The sequence below is a fragment of the Brachypodium distachyon genome, chromosome 1 (assembly GCF_000005505.3).
Source record: "Brachypodium distachyon strain Bd21 chromosome 1, Brachypodium_distachyon_v3.0, whole genome shotgun sequence".
Taxonomy (NCBI): Eukaryota; Viridiplantae; Streptophyta; class Magnoliopsida; order Poales; family Poaceae; genus Brachypodium; species Brachypodium distachyon.
In genome coordinates this window covers 31,525,651-31,544,758 of record NC_016131.3, presented here as the reverse complement: position 1 = coordinate 31,544,758, position 19,108 = coordinate 31,525,651, and the positions used below count along the sequence as shown (strand labels likewise).

Here is a 19,108-nt window from a genome sequence, read left to right as displayed (position 1 = left end):
ATTTAAAACTGGAGAGCAAACAGCATTTGTGGTTTGCATTTGAGTAACAGATCCTACTTGCACCCATTTGGCAGACATGTTTTACAGACGTTTCACCACCTTAGAATGTACATAAAAAACACAAATCCACGAAAAATTGTTGATGCTTTGCTCTCTTAAGCCCAAGGATTGGGGACTAAATGAAGCCGCGCTACAGGAACAGCTACAACAAGGCTGGATAATAAGAAAAAAAAACAATCAGGCGCTTGAGGCAGATAATAATAGTTGCTAGTGGAGTGCACAAAATCTAGAGAAAAAGGACCAGGGTGAAATGACCCAAAAGTTTAAGGCATTGGTTACACAAAGAAAAGTGAAAGAAATTGGTAGTTACCTCGCATTTTCTTTCGCTGTCACCGCTTACTACTCGTAGCACCTCTCCCTAGCCTCTTCAAAGCACGGCGAGGAGTAACACACTCCGTTTGTGAGCAATTACCATCAAAATCATCTGATAAGCACAATGTTAGTTCATGACTTCATGTAAGAAAGGCAGAAGAAAATTTTAGGGTTTCCATTATATTTGTCACTTTAAACATTTTCTGCATACCTTCGGTGTTGTTCTTGCCACTGGAAGAATTATTTCGCTTGTTCTCAATCATTAGGATTTGCTTGACATTCTAGGCATACAACAGTTATGAAGATTCATGAATTGACCTTCAAAACACGAAATACATATAATTTTTGGGTTTTTAGTTACCTTCACATCTGCATCTTGACTGGATGTCTGAACCTCACTGTTATCAGGCCTCATTTTGTTTGTATCAACCTTAGCTATCACTTCCAGCTGGCCATCATTACCTGTCCTTTTTTCACCGATGACTATGACACCACGGTCCATTTGTTGCTCTGGTATCGTGCATTTTCCATTGAAGGGTGGCATCAAGCAAAACCTGAAATTCCAGAATGTCAGAACTTCAGACATGTCAAAGAATGTACGGGAAGAGGTCTGTATATATATAAAGTTATAAAAGTTATAAACTTTACAGAACCAAGACAATGAATTAATTGTTCTTTTGACCCCCTACATTTTTAGTGATACAAGAATATTAAAAAATAACTTGACAGTGAATAGTATTCCGGACACAAATATTATTTAGCTGATGAATACTCCGCATATTTAATGCGACATGAGCAGTCATCCAGCAAGCTGCTGAGAAACCAGCAATATAAACTAGTCTAACAGTCTGTAAAGAACAACAAATCATCTATGACAGTTAACACATTGTCTTGTATCAGTCAGGATTAACATGTACCACCCCCGCTCCATAATTCTTGTCTCAAATTTGCCCAAAAATGGATGTATCTATTCCTAAAAAGCGTCTAGATACATGTAATATTTCGACAAGAATTATGGAACGGAGGGAGTACATTATATTTTTTCATGTTTTTGAACACTACCTTTAATTATTTATTTTGAAATTTAAGCAAAATTGAAAACACATTACACGTGTGGGTAAATTTTTCAATTGTAACCGGCCCAGGAAAAACAATCTGAACAGAAAGTTAAACCCGAGTAGTGGTAGTCAGGAGTGCAATCGATATGTTGCAAACTTTTTGTGTGGTTTCGAGAGAAAAAATGTTGCAGACCAAATATTTCAATTGTTGTCCCAATTCTGGTGGGGAACATGCAAAAACATCCTTTAGAATGATGAACTACTACACTCCATCAACTATGTGGAACCTGTATGAAAAGGTTGAGCATGATTGCCTCATACGAACCATTCCTCTGGTAGAGACTGTATTGAAGCCTGCAGTCAACATTCTCCATTTGCGACAGCCGCAGCACTGAACCCACTCATGATCAGGTTTGCAGCGCTCACCACCTTTTCTCTGGATGGAGAAAGGTTAACTAGAGTGAATAAATGCTTCAAAATGCAGTAGACAGGACATTTTCAGAATAAAATGGGAGAAACTGAAAGATAAAATTCTGACTCAGTTCTTGCATGATGTGCATACACATTTGGCTCCTGATAGCTAAATACAAACAAGGATTGAAGAGCAACCCTGATTCGTAATGGCACTACTTCATCCCTACCAGCATGATTGATTATAATAAATCTATCTCCCACCCATATTGACAGGTCTATCACTTCAGTAACAAAAGCTCAAAACCTTTCAAATGCACAGTGACTGAACTATTATTGTCAATCCCATAGAAAGCCTACCAGATATGCATATAAGATATTTACAATATATACACTAAATCTAAAACCATACCAATTCTAAACTATCACTTCAGTAACAAAAACTCAAAACCTTTCAACTGCATAGTAACTAAACTCATTGTCAATCCCATAGAAAGCCTACAAGATATGCATATAAGATATTTAAAATATATAAACTAAATCTACAACCGTACCAATTCTAAACTTCGAAATTTTTCTCCCAGTATTCATCCATTTTCTTGCCAAGCCATTCCTCTATGATAGCATACATTTGACAATCTTGAAAACCTTGTTTGCTGTTGAGAACCCATGAATTACCATCTTCATCATCCTGCAATATGAGAAGTTTACTCAAACACACGGAAAACTGAATAACAGACGTAGCAAAGCAAAATTATTAGGAACCATACGATGAGTTCCGTAATATCTGCAACTCCTATTACTCCACGCCCCATGTCAGCATTATGTTTTTGACCTCCAACTCGTTTGTAGGACTGAGAAGAGAATGCAAAATGAGAAGTCCGAGAAGGAATCATGTCAAGAGGTAAGAATATTAACTAAATGTATAAAAGTACTGCAAAATGCATGTTTGTAAGCTCAATCTAGTTTCTGCAACGAGTTGTTACATCAAGATAGTTTCCGATGTTCAACACAGCTGGGCCAAAAAATTGCATTCCAACTCTACTCAAGCAAGCAATGTGTTTTGTACTCTAAGTGAGTAAAAGTGTTGCAGTTTGTAGAATGTACCAAATCTTGAGATTGACAGTGATTTTTGAATGAGAGCATGAGCATGACTACCTGAATTTTCTCTCTGGTTTTCTTGAAAAAAAACGAATTAATTCTAGTATGGAATATGTGTGTGCTTGAGCAGGGGGCAAATGTAATTTGCCCAACTTTACTTTGCATTTTGCTAATTTGCCGGGGCCTGTGTCACTGATAGGTGGGGTATGGGGCCACCTGTCAGTGAGACAAGGTGGGGCAAATTATCAAAGTGCAATGTAAAGTGGGGCATAATGAAGATGGAGAAGTCAGTTTTAATACAAATTACAAAGTGCAACTAATCCAACCTCTATTAGACGACCATGCCAATACAAGAAAACTCCACAGTTCATTCTGCCCCATTCCACATTGCTCCTTCCCAGAGTCAATTGAATGATCTTTTCCATAATGACATCAGATATTACAGAAGTCTTGTTAAGGGTCTTGTCCAAAGGACGGGCTTTGACCTAGGAAAAAATCATGATGAAAACAAGAATATATTGTCACGAAAACAACATAAAATAATATGGCATGGGTATTTACCCGAGACCCTTGGACAGTGACTTTCATCCGAGGATACCGGAACATAACTTCTAGATAGGCTTGAAGTGAATAGTCCAATGGAACCTATAGAATATGATTAATTAATCAGAGAAACAATGCCATGTTTTGAGCACTTCCATAAAGCAATGTGCATGGAGATAGACAGAACTCAGATATACAAAATTAAGGGCCTCTTGATTCACAGGATTTCAAAAACATAGAAATAGGAAAAACATATGATTTGAATGTCATGGCATATTGAATCCTATGGAAATTCAAAATACAGGAATCTGTAGAAGTTGTTTGATTGCACCACTGGAAAAATGCACGATTTGCTTAAAGGATTATGTGCTACTCATAGTTGTCATAGAGACAGGAAATTTTCCATGAGGTTGGACCTCATGGAAATTATCCTTTGGAATCGCATGCAAACTAGTCCATAGGAAATATTCCTATGGTTTCAAATCCTGCAAATCAAACAAGCTATAAAAGAAAATTTCCTTAGGAATAGAAACCCTCCAAATTTCCTATGAAATTCCTGTGAATCAAAGAGGCCCTAAGAAGGAACTTGTGAAGGCTATGTAACTACATGCTCATCAAGCTCTAATATATTTGGAGCTTGATATAGTAGAAACTGGTCCCTTGACTCGAAGGGAAAGCAAATTTTGAAATGTCGATGAGAAAGTTATAAGGTATACCTCAGTACTTGTTTGCCCTGGACGTGATCTGACTCTTCTTGACCGGATTAATATGTCTCCCCGACCATGGTTGTTAGGGTTTCCATCAGTCCTCCCCGAGTTCCAGTCTAAGGTGTAATCTTTACCCCACTTATCTAAATTCCATATATAAACCTGTGTTCCAGTACCCTCTTCACCAAATAATCATAGCTTTTCACCAATGGAATACTCATTGAAGGGAGAGAATTCCTTGATGGCATCCAGGTTATATTTAGCAGTAGCTTCAGACTGGACACTCAAATCAACTTCCATATATTGCCCTTCTTTGCAATATGTCACCACAGGGATCTCAAGATTCTGTAGCAAATCAAACAATTGTAGCCTTGGCATGCCAATAGATAAAGAATGAAGGCAGTACGTAGAAGCATACTTACATCTTTATTTTCATTAAAAGATTGAGACAGAAAGGACACTGATCTGGATGTTGAAGTTTGGGTAAGCACAACAGCATCTTTCCCAAGTTTCATGGCACCAGTCTACAAAATAGTAGCCAGAAAACAGTAAAGTTGACAGTAACAACATTTTCACATCATATGCATGCACGAATTTGGTTGAACAGGACTGCAGACATGCTTCAAGCATGAAGATGAGAAATTTAATTCAGGAGGAAAAGATTGCCTTGGGCGGAGGCTATGTTTCCTGTATGACAATTGCTATCAGGGCCAACAGGGAATTTCCAAGTGACAAAACTAATGGTTATTTGTCTCATTGCAATTAAAATAAAGTCTAGCCATACAAGCTTACAGAGCACAGAAAGGGTTGAAGCTAAAGCGACCTGGAGAATAGCACAGGAAAACCTAGCTAACAATACTAATGGATGACTTTTAACTCAGTGTATAATATGCACAAGAGATATTCAGAAATACTAGCTAAATATCCATGCGTTGCTATGATTAAAAGAAATTAGTCTGCTGGGCGAAGATAAATTAGATTACAAAAAACTATTATATATTAGTTGCACTTGCTAGTAATTTCATCTCAAACTTCTGTAGCAAACATCATTACTATCTTAATCATTTAAGATTTAATTGCTTGCATTAGAAGGATGTGAGATTTTTTTACAATAGAAGGAGGTGGGGAGGCAACGGACCACCGCCACTAATTGGCTCTTTTATATTTAGAAATATATCAATAATAACACACAAACAAATCTTCATTACTAACAGCGTTATACATCTAAGTAATGCATTAGTGGATGAGGTAAATATGAAGCTACAATATGCATATTTCAGGCAAAATAAATCAAACAAATTATAGCCATACAACACATGAAGGCAGATTTGGACGTACAAGAGTGAAATATTTAAAGTTCATTTATAACACAGACCACAGCAATGATTAGGAATTGAGGACGGTAAAAAAAATGTGTGTGTGTGTTGTGGGGGGAGGGGGGGGGGGGGGATCAAGGATTATGTACAAAGACAAAAGAAAATTTATGAGTAGATGTTTACCTTAAATCCAATTCCAAACCTCCCAATCTGATCCTTGCAATTCTCATCGGGCCGTTTGTGCCCAAATGAGATCATTCTCATCATTTCAGTATAAGTCATTCCACGGCCATCATCAATTACAGACAAGACAGGAACTTTTTCTTCTTCTTTCTTTGAGAACATAGTTTGGATGCAAATGTCCAACCTTGAAGAAGGATAAAGGAGAATAAACAACAAAGAAGCTGCAATCAAACAACAGGAATAGCTCCAATTTGTCTTCTAAATATGTGAAAACACTAGCCTAAGTGAGGAATTTAGTCAGAAAATTGTGACAAGTGATATTATGTGAAAAGTAAAAATTGAAGTGCATATTCCTCTGAAAGAGGCAAAATGAGATGGTAAACTTAACGCTTAGCTTGGCACGGAGATGGCTCTCAATCTAGAGTTTAGTATTCATTAATTTTTGGAATATTAAAGTTTTATTACTAGATTTAGTATTCTCTTGACTAATGAAGATTCGACAATGCAGAACAAACAAACCAGCGGTGAAGCCAACCAATTTTAGAAATAAGCTAACAATTCTTTTCCCATTATAACACATAGTGATCGAGGTACCTCGACGCACCAGCATCTCTTGAGTTGTCAACAAGCTCTGCTATTGCTCCAAAGATCCAGCCAGCATGTGTCTGACTAAGAGTCCACAGATAAGTAGGGTCTGTGCTGACGAAATTTTTTGTAAGAGTAGATGTTCTCCTTTTCACTATTGGATCTAAAATTCTAGGATAATCTTCAACAGACTCGCATGGTGAGGATTCTGGTTCATGGTGTTTACATGAAGTATTCAGCTCCTTTGGATTTGGTACGCTATCACAAATCTCCTCACTTTTGTTGGATCTCTCTGGTGGCACACCAAATAAGTGAAGAACAGTCAATAAGCAAATACAATTTAAATCAGCAAAAGCTAATTGAAAGAGTTGCATAAGATGACGCATAGCTTTAATATCAACTAAGGATAGAACTTCCCTGGGCAACATGAAGTGATAATTGAAATACAAAAATGTAAATGATATGATGTCAGCTTCCCACTATTAAACAAACAGTACAGCATGTTGGCTAAAATATACTTGGCACTTGCGGAGGAGTTACAATGAAGAACCCAGCAAAGCACTGCTGTCCAAAAAGCAATAACAGGAAAACTCTCACCAGATATTCCTGCCATCCTTTTGCAGATTCCAGGTTCTTTTCGTTCGGTCTCGTACAAGATTACCGCATGTGAGAAGTCATGTCCATCAGATTGGGGAGCAAAAATGTGGAAGGTCAACGACCCGTATATAACAACAGCAGCCTACAAACAAGAAAGGAACAGGCCCCTAGCATTAAAGACAGCAAAATAGAGCTACTAAATTGCAGCAGAACAAAATACAAAGTACTGCTTAATTTGCAAGTAACAAAAACTCTGCCCAAAGTTGATTTTACTAAACTGAAAACTAAAAATCCCTACAGCATTGCATCCCTCACACCTTACTTTATTCATCTGCTTCTTTTATGCACTCCCTATTACTTTAACCTGTGTCTGACACCTCTAGCTAGCCACAGCCCGCCTATAAAAGTGTAATCTCTCCGGGAGGCAACGTGGCAAAAAATTCCAAGCCCCACCCCCTTTTCTCTTTTAAAGCGCAATTAAAGATAGAAAAAATAGCTTTCGCCCATAGCAATATGAGGAAATAACTGAATACACATAGAAAACATTTATACTAACCCTCTTATTGTGTGAAAGGAAACGCATAAACTTTGGCCATTCACTTTTCTGACGATCATCTTCCGGATCAGGAAGCAGTGAAAATTTTGGGAAAATTTTCAGCTCGTATACCTTGGTTGGCACGAATTCAATAATCGACCAAAGCGAGGGCCTGTAAAAAGGAAATCATAAAATTATTTTAGCGTTCGGCATTTATAGAATACCGGTGCAACCTGATGCTACCGTAATATATTTTGTAAAAAGTACTCCCTTTTGCTACTTCCAGTTCGTTGTGATAGGTGGTTCAAATAGGCAATAATGTTTGTGCATGTAATATTCGCACACCTATTTTTAGTGCTAGACACAGAGGTTAGGTAGTCGTAGTATATGTCATGTAGGGTATGTGTGTTTGTGTTCCATTGGCATTAACTGCCCAGATCTGGCACCTCCTTTGTCTGCACAGTGGGCTTGAAGCCTTGAACATATACTGTGCAATAGAGAAGCAACTTCACTCAGAGCTTGTTTGGATGCGCTTTGATCCTACCCGGAGGTATTGGGTCTGATCATAGTGTATCCAAACAAGCCTCCAAAAGTTGATGAAGCTTAGCATTAAACATGAGCACATCAGCATTCCCTCTAAAACAACAGCCTAAAGGCCACCCATCAATAATGTATACTTAATTCACTGACCAGCGGACGTATGCTACAGAAAACATGAAGAAATTTTAATTGACAAATAGGTTTTGGTCCTATCTAGCATACTAACTACTCACTAGAATCACCACTCCAAGATTTGTGATTGACTTACACTTCTATTGGATCACCACAAACTTTGGTGCGGCATATGTTCTTAGAATCCTTTTGCAGCAATATATGCTTCAACCTGATACCTGCCATAAGAAAATATATACTTCACAACGAATTTGCAGTGCCGCATAGTACACCAGGAACAAACGAAACCAGCAAATATTATCCGTAATAACAGGTATACGTTAAGCTCAACTTAAGAAAAATTGGATACATATGTTGACATTAATTTGAACTATATCACATGTGCTTGTATTGGTTTGACAATTCTCACCCTTCTAATTTACACAATCCACCTTTCAACTTCAGATCTCAAAGTTATCCCTTATAAAACTGAAATTCTGAATCCGTACAAATTAATAACTGGTAAATTATCTTTTGATTACTTTTGAACGCACGCTACCTCCAGAAAATTGCAAATTGAGAATGAATAAGTTTGGCGCTTGTCATGTGTGAACATAAGCATTTGGACCCTCTCTATCCATGGTGAACTGTTAAAAGTACAAAACTAAAAGAGCCAACATACCCGCTATATGTTTGCAATCAAAATTAAAAGTACTGGTGAGCCTTTGCAATATAAGTTCGATTGAAAAGTGCAAGTTGACTTGTCTTAATTTTACCTCAACTTTTCAAAGAAAAACCTGGACTACAAAAGGATATGTCTCATATGATCCACAATTCCACATTTTCATAGTCTAAATGTCTAATTATCCGTCAAACATAAATCTTGGGATGCATGCACGCCTAATATGTTGCAACGGAGGGACTATAAATCTACAACACTCATACAATCATACCTTGATTTTTGTGTGGTGGCTCATTCAAATCAATAGCTTCCCCGGATTTCTTTCTCTTTACCTCCTGGAAATAGTATCACACATCAGATGAGAACTATTTTTTTCTCAGAGCATAATACAATGAACATTGACCCAAACTAAAATCAGGCCTAGGTATTACACAAAACAGGTATGCCGCAGTTAAACAGAAGAAACAAATAAAACACAAAATATAGGTAGCCAAGACATGCACAGTTGTAAAAAATGTGAAGTACTATCAGGACATTAAATATACCAATAGATAGACGGAAGTGATTCTCTATCCACAAGTTGTACCACAAAAAATTCTTAATTAGAAAATAAGCACTTGGATAAGCCAGCATTATTAAAAAAAATGTTAGGTCCTAAGAATTATTAAATGCACAGATGCAGCATAATTACACTATCGAGATAAACCAGTAGGGCAGCTAGATGATTATCCTTCTGAAAACACTCCGAAGGAACCCTCCCAAGTAATACAATTGTCCTTGTATATAATGCAAGGAACACAGATGATACAAGCAAACTATTCTGACCGAAGGCTTGGCAAAGTGGCCTCAACCCAAAGGCCAACAGATCGTATACGCATAATGCCAAATACTTAACTGAGTACAAGCTTCAAGCTACCACTAAACCACAACATATAGCACGATACACCGAAATGACTCAAACTAAGATACAAAACCATCATATCAAGCCCCAATGCCTCAACATAGACCACGGATATTACTATCAAATGCCCTTCTTAGGCAACTAAAGATAATGCTCCAATCCAACGAAATAGCAAGATCAGAACAAATACTCAAGGTCGCGGCCATAGGCAGAAATGCAGGCTCTTGCTTCGATTCTGCCCCTAAAGCACAGAAGAAGAAACCACCATTCATATCGAAAGAAAACATTCCCTGAGACTAATAGGCCATTTCTGCATATACGAATTAAACGAAGCAAGTGAACACACCAAATCGAAGCATTCAAGTTTTTAGTGCCCCTGACCCCTCACGGGCACAGGAGAAGTGGAGACTAATTCGCCAAAAAAACAATTGCAAGAACCAAAAAAGGAAACCAGGGACGAAAGAGAAATTAATGCACAAGAAATGCTTTGTTTCTTGCCCAAACAAGAACCAAGGAAGAAAATCACGCTACGCGCACGCATCAATGAACAAGATGCATTGATTTTTTCCCCAAAGAAAAACCAAGGAAAACAATCACGCTAAGCGCACGCATCAACCAATACGCAAGCAACCCGTAATTTTCACGGAAGCTGCGTATCAAACGTCACGCAAATACCACCAAAACCCCACTTTCGTCTCAAAACCCCAAGCCCCCCCAAAACGCTAACTAACCACGAACAACCACCCCAAGCGGACGGTACCACACCCACAACAGCGACAACCCAGCGAGGAACCGAGCAGCACCGCTCCGGGCGGCGCGATCGACATGCAAAGCTCCGAAGACAACCCCCCAGCATCCGCCAAACGAAATCCACGGCGGGGATCGCGACGGCAAGAGACATAGGTGGGAGGGAAGCGAAGCTAGGGTTCGGTGGGCGTTACCATTGGCGAATTCAGGGCCCGTGGAGGAGGCGACGCGATTACGCGAAGCGGGGGTTGGGTTTAGAGGGAGAAGGAAGACCGGGGGGCTCAAGCTGGTTTCGTGCTCGTAATACGGGGAGCGTACGAGCGAAGGAAGGTGGAAGGACACGCTTACCTCGCTATGACCCGGTGTCATTGTGCTGATTAATGACGGCGTAAGGAATGACTGATATGCCCCTGTGACCCTGTGTAGTTTTCCAGCCCATGGATTTCAGCTCAGCACAGCTGCTACCTTCTGGCCTCTCATTGTTTTTGTTAGGAGAAAGTAAAGAGAAAGCACAACGCCACCCGTGATTAATGACTGATATTATCATTTCATCACAGCTGCTGCCTTCTGGCCTCTCATTGGAAAATAATAATAATCAAAACGCCACCCGTTCTGATTAATGTCCGATATGCCCATGTGTCACGGATGGCGTTCGGATTCAAAACACCACCCGTTTGGATTAATGACTGATATGCCCCTACGGCGGGTGGCGTTTTGATTATTATTATTTTCCAATGATCAACGGAGGCTAAGGTCCCACCTGCATTGTTAGTATCAAGCAAACTAGTATTCTATATATAGATACATTATGAATTTTTTTAAGTTGCTGCTAACAAAAAGCAGTATAGACCTTGGGATACCTAGTATGACCAGGGTCGGGAGAAACGTGTACCTCATATGAGAAAATCATGAACTAAGGGTCAGGGAAAAAGGAAAAAATCATGAAACAAGAGGCTAAGAAAGACGAGATGGTTCATTCATATCTTCATAGAGTAGGGTAGGCACCACGTTGTGCCGTGTCCAGAATGTATGTGTGGGGATTCTTTCATGAACCAAAATCCGACCAAAGAAATTTCAGGCAGGAGAGCGCCGATCTTCCAAAGTTGAATGATTCACGTCATTAGCTAGTCGGCGGCGGTCAAGTGACAGCGCAGTGAATTTTGTCTCATCCACACTTCAGTTCAACTAGTCATGTCATACATACCACATTGTTAACTTGATTACCACCTATTATATGTGCCAACGGATCCATCGTTGAAGTTCTGTTATAGGGTATGTTTGGCCATTGACCAAAATTTGTTATTTGATTGGATGGTAGCCAAGTACAAATTTTTTGCCAAAGTTGACCAAATTATGGGCTAGCAAAAACGCAACAATTATTTGGCTAGCCAAATTTTGGTAGGGCATCTTGAGGCTCAAACCAAACATACCCTATGTCTCCAAATACTAAAACTATACTTGTGGATTATATGCACAAATAAAGAAAGAAACGAGAAATTGATGATCATTAGATAATAGAAAATACACCTATGTTATTATTTTTACACACAAAATTCATTTCCTGTATAAGATATAAAAAGAAAATGTATATTCCATGTGGCTGTTATATATTGTGCCGATATTTTTATGCACACAAAAATACTCTTTGCACAGAATATATAAAAAAACATATCATTATATACCATTTCTCGTATTTTCTATGGATGCATAGAGAAGTATGTCTCATCCAAAAGAAAGTGATACTCGGTTAATACAGGTTATTTGTTATGCTTCTTTTCCTTGTTTGTTGACAAAGAATGGTTGATAACCTTAGAAAAGCTGGAATGTGATTCTCCTTTTTTGAATGTTTAGTACTTCAAAATGAATTTTGATTGACATTGTCATATGTGTTCGCAAATATGTGGATATATGGTACTAGGGATTGAATGAGATAACACTATGTAACTTTTTTTGTCTGTTACCTCGTTCAAATATGAACGGCATAACAAATAGAGAATTTACCGTGACACTCTATATATTTGTGATGGTAAATAGGATTACATCAGAACAAATCCCAGTACTGTTTTATTGATAGTTTTTCTCATTAGCTTAAATAAGCATGACACAACATAGATCATCAACCACAAATACCTCGATAAAAATATCTAAAGGAACTCCTAAGAAATATCTAACGCCTAACAAATATCAGAAAAACACTCATGAAACTAAAGTTTATTGTAACAATTGTTACATCCCTAGACTTCTCCTAATGCTCTGCCTTGGCGTCATCTCAAACCTTCCCAGTTTTTTTTCTTATGTTGTAGTAGCATATTGTTAATGAGGAGAGATGATGAAGCTCTGTCTTATGTAATACATTATATAATTGTTGGTGGCATTTGTGGCTTGAGTGAAATGCGCAATATTCCAAAAACAAGCATGATTTCATGCTCAGCTTTCCCTAGCCACAGACGAGCTTCAAGCTTGGAGAATCGCAGGCTTCAAAGGCAGCATTGCCACGTATAAGAACACTAGTATGTATCAAAACAAAAATAGCTCAACGTATGCAAGGAAATTAATACCGATTTGGAAACCAATATAAGATTAAAAAAAAAGATGCCTTGTAAACTCAAAATTTGAAGTCTTGGAGGATGGCATTGTAAACCTGAATGAATCCGAGTACAAGAGAGAAACACCTTTTGAGTTGTGGGTGCATGACTCCACTCATCAGGGTTCAAATACTGGTGCTCACAATTACGCCGTAGAGATTTCTCTTTACAGTCTTTCCATGAAGAAAATGGAATCTGAGTATAAGATGGATGATGCTTGCCTACTCACTTGTTATGCTCTCAACCATGCTCCATCTCCCCTCAACGCTTGAGATTTGATCACCCATTTTTAACAAATTGATCTAATTTCATTTTCTGTGTAGTCACATCAGTTATGATCTTTAGATATCTACAAGAAATATGCTGATTTATGACACGCTGTGAAAAGAGAAAGGACAGGAGAAGCTCACGACGAAGCTATGGAGGCCACGCCGGAGCTCCCGGATGGCAGTGTCGTCCGAATCGATGGCTGCATTAGCCAAGTCGATGGCAACGCCCGTGAGGATTTGGGGCCCGATTTGTTTGCCGTTGGCCCCAAATCAGAAGGGAGACGGGGTCGGGGGGCCACCGAAGACACGCAGAGACGGCGGCAGCGGCCGGACATGGCCGGTGGTGAGACAGAGCGGGTCAGCCGGAAATGTAGCAAAACGAGGCGGCTAATTTCCCGTGCGAGCTTTCCGTGGTTTAGGGAATGAGGGTGTCCTTCCTACTTTTGGGGAAGTGGAGAGAGAATTTAGGGATTTTTTTGAAAATTTAGAGATTGGGAACCACATAAGAAACCTGATGGAGCTGTTTTTTTGCAACTTTCAAAGAATTGTGACATTTTTTGGGGGGAGTGGAGGCTTTAGGAAACCTGCTGGAGATGGTCTAACCATTGCGCATCGTCTTTTAATTGCTATCTCCAAATAATGTGAAAATTAAAGTACTACAAGATGCGAGTAAATATTGGCCCCCAAATCTGATGGTTTAGCGTGTCAGCAATATTTCTGTACTGTTGCCGGTTGTTTTTAATTCTTCCTAATTTACGCATAACTTGCATGTTATACAAAAAACAATTGTCTATAAATCGAGGGCACAAACCAACACGTCACCTGCTAGTGCACACAAGGACTCCGCTCACTATCCTCCTCGACACACATGGCCTTGATGGAACGACATTGTCGTGCATGACATGCCACCAGTGGTGACAGCGTAGAGCTACTTGTAAAGTGGACAGCACAAACACGGGCGGCGGATGCAGATGCATTGTCGACGGCGCTCTCATCCACGAAAGGTTTTACCATCGGCCGGCGCATCCTCGTCGACGAAACCTCATTTGATTTATAGGTCTGCTGTATATGTACTCCCTCCGTCTCATATCAAAATTTGTTCAAATATGGATTTATCTATATCCAAAAAACGTCTAAATACGTGTAATATTTCGTCACTTAATATAGGACGGAAGGAGTAAGAGTGTTTCTTATGTTCTCATAGTATAACATTGTTTGCTTCAACTGACTAAAGAATGTTGCTTCCCACTTGCTAGGTATTGTATATGTGCTTGATATTTTCACTTGCACATTTCCCTACTACATGTATTAGTGTTTCCTTCCTCTTTCGACCACAGGTTTGTTTCCATTTTACATTTTGGTTCCTAATGTTTGCACATGTGCTTCTTTCTCATTAATTGGCACACAAGTACTTCGGTACCACACAGGTTCTCTCATTGACACCAGAGAGAATTCTATATTTGCTACTCAAATTTCTTCTATATGTTCAAATGCCACCCAAAAATGTTTTGTTCCAAATTTGCCACTCAAATTTTGCATGCGGTACAAATATGTCATTACCGTTAGTTGACTACTAGTTGACTGTTAAGTAAGAAATGAAAAGACAATTTTGCCTCTAAGTAGTATGTTGATTTCCTTTACAACAAAGTACTCGTTTAGATAAATTACAAATTCCAGATTTTTAAGATGTCAGTAACACACTATTTTGGAGTAAGTTTCAGCAAAAAATTGAAATGAGTAATAATGTTTTTGGCATGAAAATTGAAAATTTGAGTAGCACTTCCCCTGATTTTACTTAACATCACAAAATTCATAATGCTATACCTCAGCATGTTGATAAATTTTTCCAGTCTTTAGTTTTTCATTTCATTCTTTGTATGTCTCGGCATTGAAATGGAGAAAATTAAAGGAACAGTTAAGCAACCGCTGGACGCCATATCTGTCAGATCTATGAAAGAATTAGAGGAATAGTTAAGAAAATTAAAGGAATAGTTAACACTTCAGCTTGGGTGTTTCAACCTGTAGACCTAGGGGTATTTTGATCAATATGAATGAAAATTGTTCATCTCTTACTAAACGGTTAACTAATGGTAGTGGCATATTTGTACCTCACGCAAAATTTGAATGGCAAATTTGAAAAAAGAAAATTCTGAGTGCAATTTGGGGATATGGCAAAATTTGAGTGACAAATATGGAATTCTCTCTTGACATTGAAGTTCTTCAGTTTTCCATATGCCGTGATTCAAATACCAGCAAACTGATCGAGCTTCTTGGCACCAAAATTGCTGCTTCCTTGCGTACCCTACATCAATAGTGTTCAATCCTACATACGCCATGCATCCATCTTACCTATACGTGCTTCCTACAATTTGTATAAATATGTATACAACACGGGCAGCAAAATTCAACGAACATTTCCAAAATCAATGGGGAATGCTTCAAATTAACATCAAAATGCAACAAAAAAAAACTTCCTACGTGAAAATCCAAGCTAATGCATCAATCCTCGTTGACGTGCTTCCCAGGGGCAGTCACGAGAAGGCACGCACGCAATTAGTGCAAAACTTGTCACTTGTCAGAATACAGACTCTTCTACACCATCGGACGCTTCCATGCTTCTGATAGCACGGCAGCAAATCGGTACGACGGGAAGCCATGGGGATCGGTAGTCCGGTCCGTGCTCTAGCTACTTTTTTTAGATCAATATGCTCTGGCTACTCGCCGCACCTGCATTGGAAACTACTTCGGATGTAATATCATTCGTGATGATCTTGTACTGTACGCAACTTGTGCAAGTTCTGGGAAGCTGCCTTCATTGGCCGAAATGGCAAAACATAGAAGATACCTTCTAGTCGTCTCATCACTACACATACCTGAGGATAAATGCCTTTATAGAGACTTGACGAGCATGCCTGCGTAGCCTGCGTGAGAGCTACATGTGCATCCCCGCATCGGCACATCGCACCGTGAGTGCAGACTTTGATTGAAGATGACCCCTTTAGAGCAACTCCAGCCGTTCCTTCCATTTCGCATGTGGCCTGTCACTTTTTTCGGCCGTATGGGGGACGCTGGTTAGATTTTGTTTTTAAGGTCCAGCCAGCTCCCAACCGGCGCCCCCAAACGCCTCCCCAAACCAAATTTTACAAGTATTGTAAATTGAAACAAGCATATTATTTGATAAGTTCTGAATCACATTTCAAACAAATTTAATCAAATTCAAGCAAACAAATAAGAAAAAATAAACATTTCCTCGGAGCCTCCACACAAATGCTCAACCAGATCATCTTTAAGTTGTCGATGAGTACCAGCGTCTCGAATTTCTTGCCGACGGGCGAGAAAAGGAGCAAAGGCGGCCGGCACCTGGTGATTAACATTGGCTAGAGGACCCATCCGTTTATACGGTTCAGTGTCAAACACCGGACATTCCTGCTCGCTCTCAATGATCATGTTGTGCATGATCACACATGCAGTCATGACCTCCCACATCTGATCTTTCGACCAAGTGAGAGCAGGGTACCGGACGATGGCAAATTAAATCGATCCCGCAACACACCAAATGCCTGCTTGACATCCTTCCTGGATGCTTCCTGTTGCATCACAAACCAAGATCTTGCTCCTCCTGCGGGTGCGTTTGAGATTGTCTTCACAAAGGTCGACCATCTTGGATAGATGCCATCTGCCAAGTAGTATCCCCTGTTGAACACATGGCCATTGATCTCATAGTTCACCGAGGAGCGGTGCCTTCAACGAGCTTGGCAAACACATTCGAGCATTGCAAGTTATTGATGTAATTGTGCGATTCTGCCATATCAAAGAAGGCATGCCAAATCCACATATCCTGATCGGCCACTCCCTCAAGTACCACGCTGCATAATCCTTTGTGGTTTTTATACATGTCCTGGTGTGCAAATGGACAGTTCTTTCATGACCAATACATACAGTCGATGCTGCCAAGCATACTTGGGAATCCTCTTTCTGCATTCTATGCCATGATCTGAGCTGTGTCTTCTGCAGTGGGTGTCCTCAAGTACTGCCAAACACCGCCACAATTGCCCTACAGAACCTGTACATGCAATCGATGGCCGTGGACTCGGCCATGCGGAGGTAGTCGTCTTGTGTATCGGCAGGAATTCCATAAGCAAAAAAACGACCGTGCAATTCGGGGTGGAAGTCGCCGAAGCTCACACAGAGGGGCAAATAGGGTTTGTTTTTGGGTTTGTGCCGCTGACAGTGCTGACCCATGAGGTTTTGCGCCCGAGTCGGCGCCCCCGACAGCACCCCCATGGGTTGGGTTTGGCCTGAGAGCGTCGGCTAACTTTTTGGGCTGCATCGGGTGAAAAAACAATTTGGGGTGGCCGGCTGGATCGGAATTTTCGCACCAGCGCCCCCCAAGTCCGTTTAGGGGGCCTTTAGTGGGGATGGCTGGAGATGCTCTTAGGCCTTTACCTTTCGCATGTGCAAGGTTTGCCGATTGCCGCGTGTCGAGAAAAGAAGTTTGTCAACCCCCGATGCGTGACCACGGGTGAAATTCAGTAGTAAGCTTCTTGTATTGTACTTCCTCTGATTCTAAATTCTTGACTCAAATTTGCCCAAATATGTATGTATCTATTCTTCAAATGCGTCTAGATACATGTAATATTTCAACAACAATTTAGGATCGGAGTGAGTATTATGTAGTTTTTCTTAACCAATACTGGAGTGAGCAATTCCATTATAAGATTTTGCTTTGGCATTATTATGTAAATATGCTTTTAGTTCACTTCGACTGTCATAAATGGTTCAAATGTTCAATAAGTTTCAGAAGCTAGCCCTCGGACACAACTACCACAGGTTCAGTCAAAATCATATGCGCGGAAAGATAGCTTGAAGTCAATAATCGTCGTAAGAATTTCAAAATTGAAAACTGGGTTCTTAGTGAAAGATGATTCCCGCCACACTTTCAACAACGTTTGGTTAACCATAGCTTATATGGCTTTTTTTCGGGACTAAACAGCTCGACTCGAAAGCTCATGAACCGGTCATAAACTACCGAAAGTTCTTGTAATGACCAACTAAGCAAAATAAGAAAAGGACGTAGATCACATTTGATCTTTGTCTAATTGTGTTCATTAGGATTTCTTAGAAAACACTCGAAGATTTCTCAATTTTTTTTAATATTTTTGGGTGAACTACGTGCGGAAAAAGTCAGCATGAACCATTTCAAATATATGTAGGTATTTCGTTTGCCTTCACATTGCTGGGTCACAACAACTTTCAAATGACCTAACAATTTTTCAGCTACAGTCAGGGGCGGAATCACACCTAGGGCGACTAGGATTCTAGCCCTAGGTGTGAGCCAGCTAATACATGTATATCGTAATCGTGATTTGGCAAAATAACCTAATTAATAGCGGATTAGCCCTAGGTTTACATACTTAGCCTAATTTAGCCCTAGTCTTTGGACAATTCTGAATCTGCCACTGGAGACAGTACATCCTTATGATATGATCGACTCAGTTGAGTCCAAATCTTTGAGATACTCAGATTATGATTAAATGTATTCTAGAAAAAAAAATTATGCTCAAATGCTGCAGATAGATCGTTTAAGCTTCGACGAGCTAAAGATGATCATCGAGTCCCAGAAGAAGCTCTGGGAGGAGTACGACTACATTGTCGACGATCGTAGGACTGCTGAGAAAAGTTTGGAAGCCTTCCTTGGCGCGGCCAGCTAAACTGTTATTATGCACTTCGTTAATTTAACTCTGTAATTTCGCTTGCAAAATGGACTATCTATATTACACGGTGGTGATATGGCTTTCTTCTCTAGTTCTCTTGTGCTGTGTGTCAAGACATGAATCTTTTAGCCTTTCTTTAGTTGGAATGAAG

General features: G+C 39.7%; 1 pseudogene; it reads right to left on the bottom strand.

The window, feature by feature from the left end:
* Positions 1-32: 32 nt before the first annotated feature.
* On the bottom strand, positions 33-10,694 carry LOC100845955 (annotated as a pseudogene).
* Between the last annotated feature and the right edge of the window lie 8,414 nt (positions 10,695-19,108).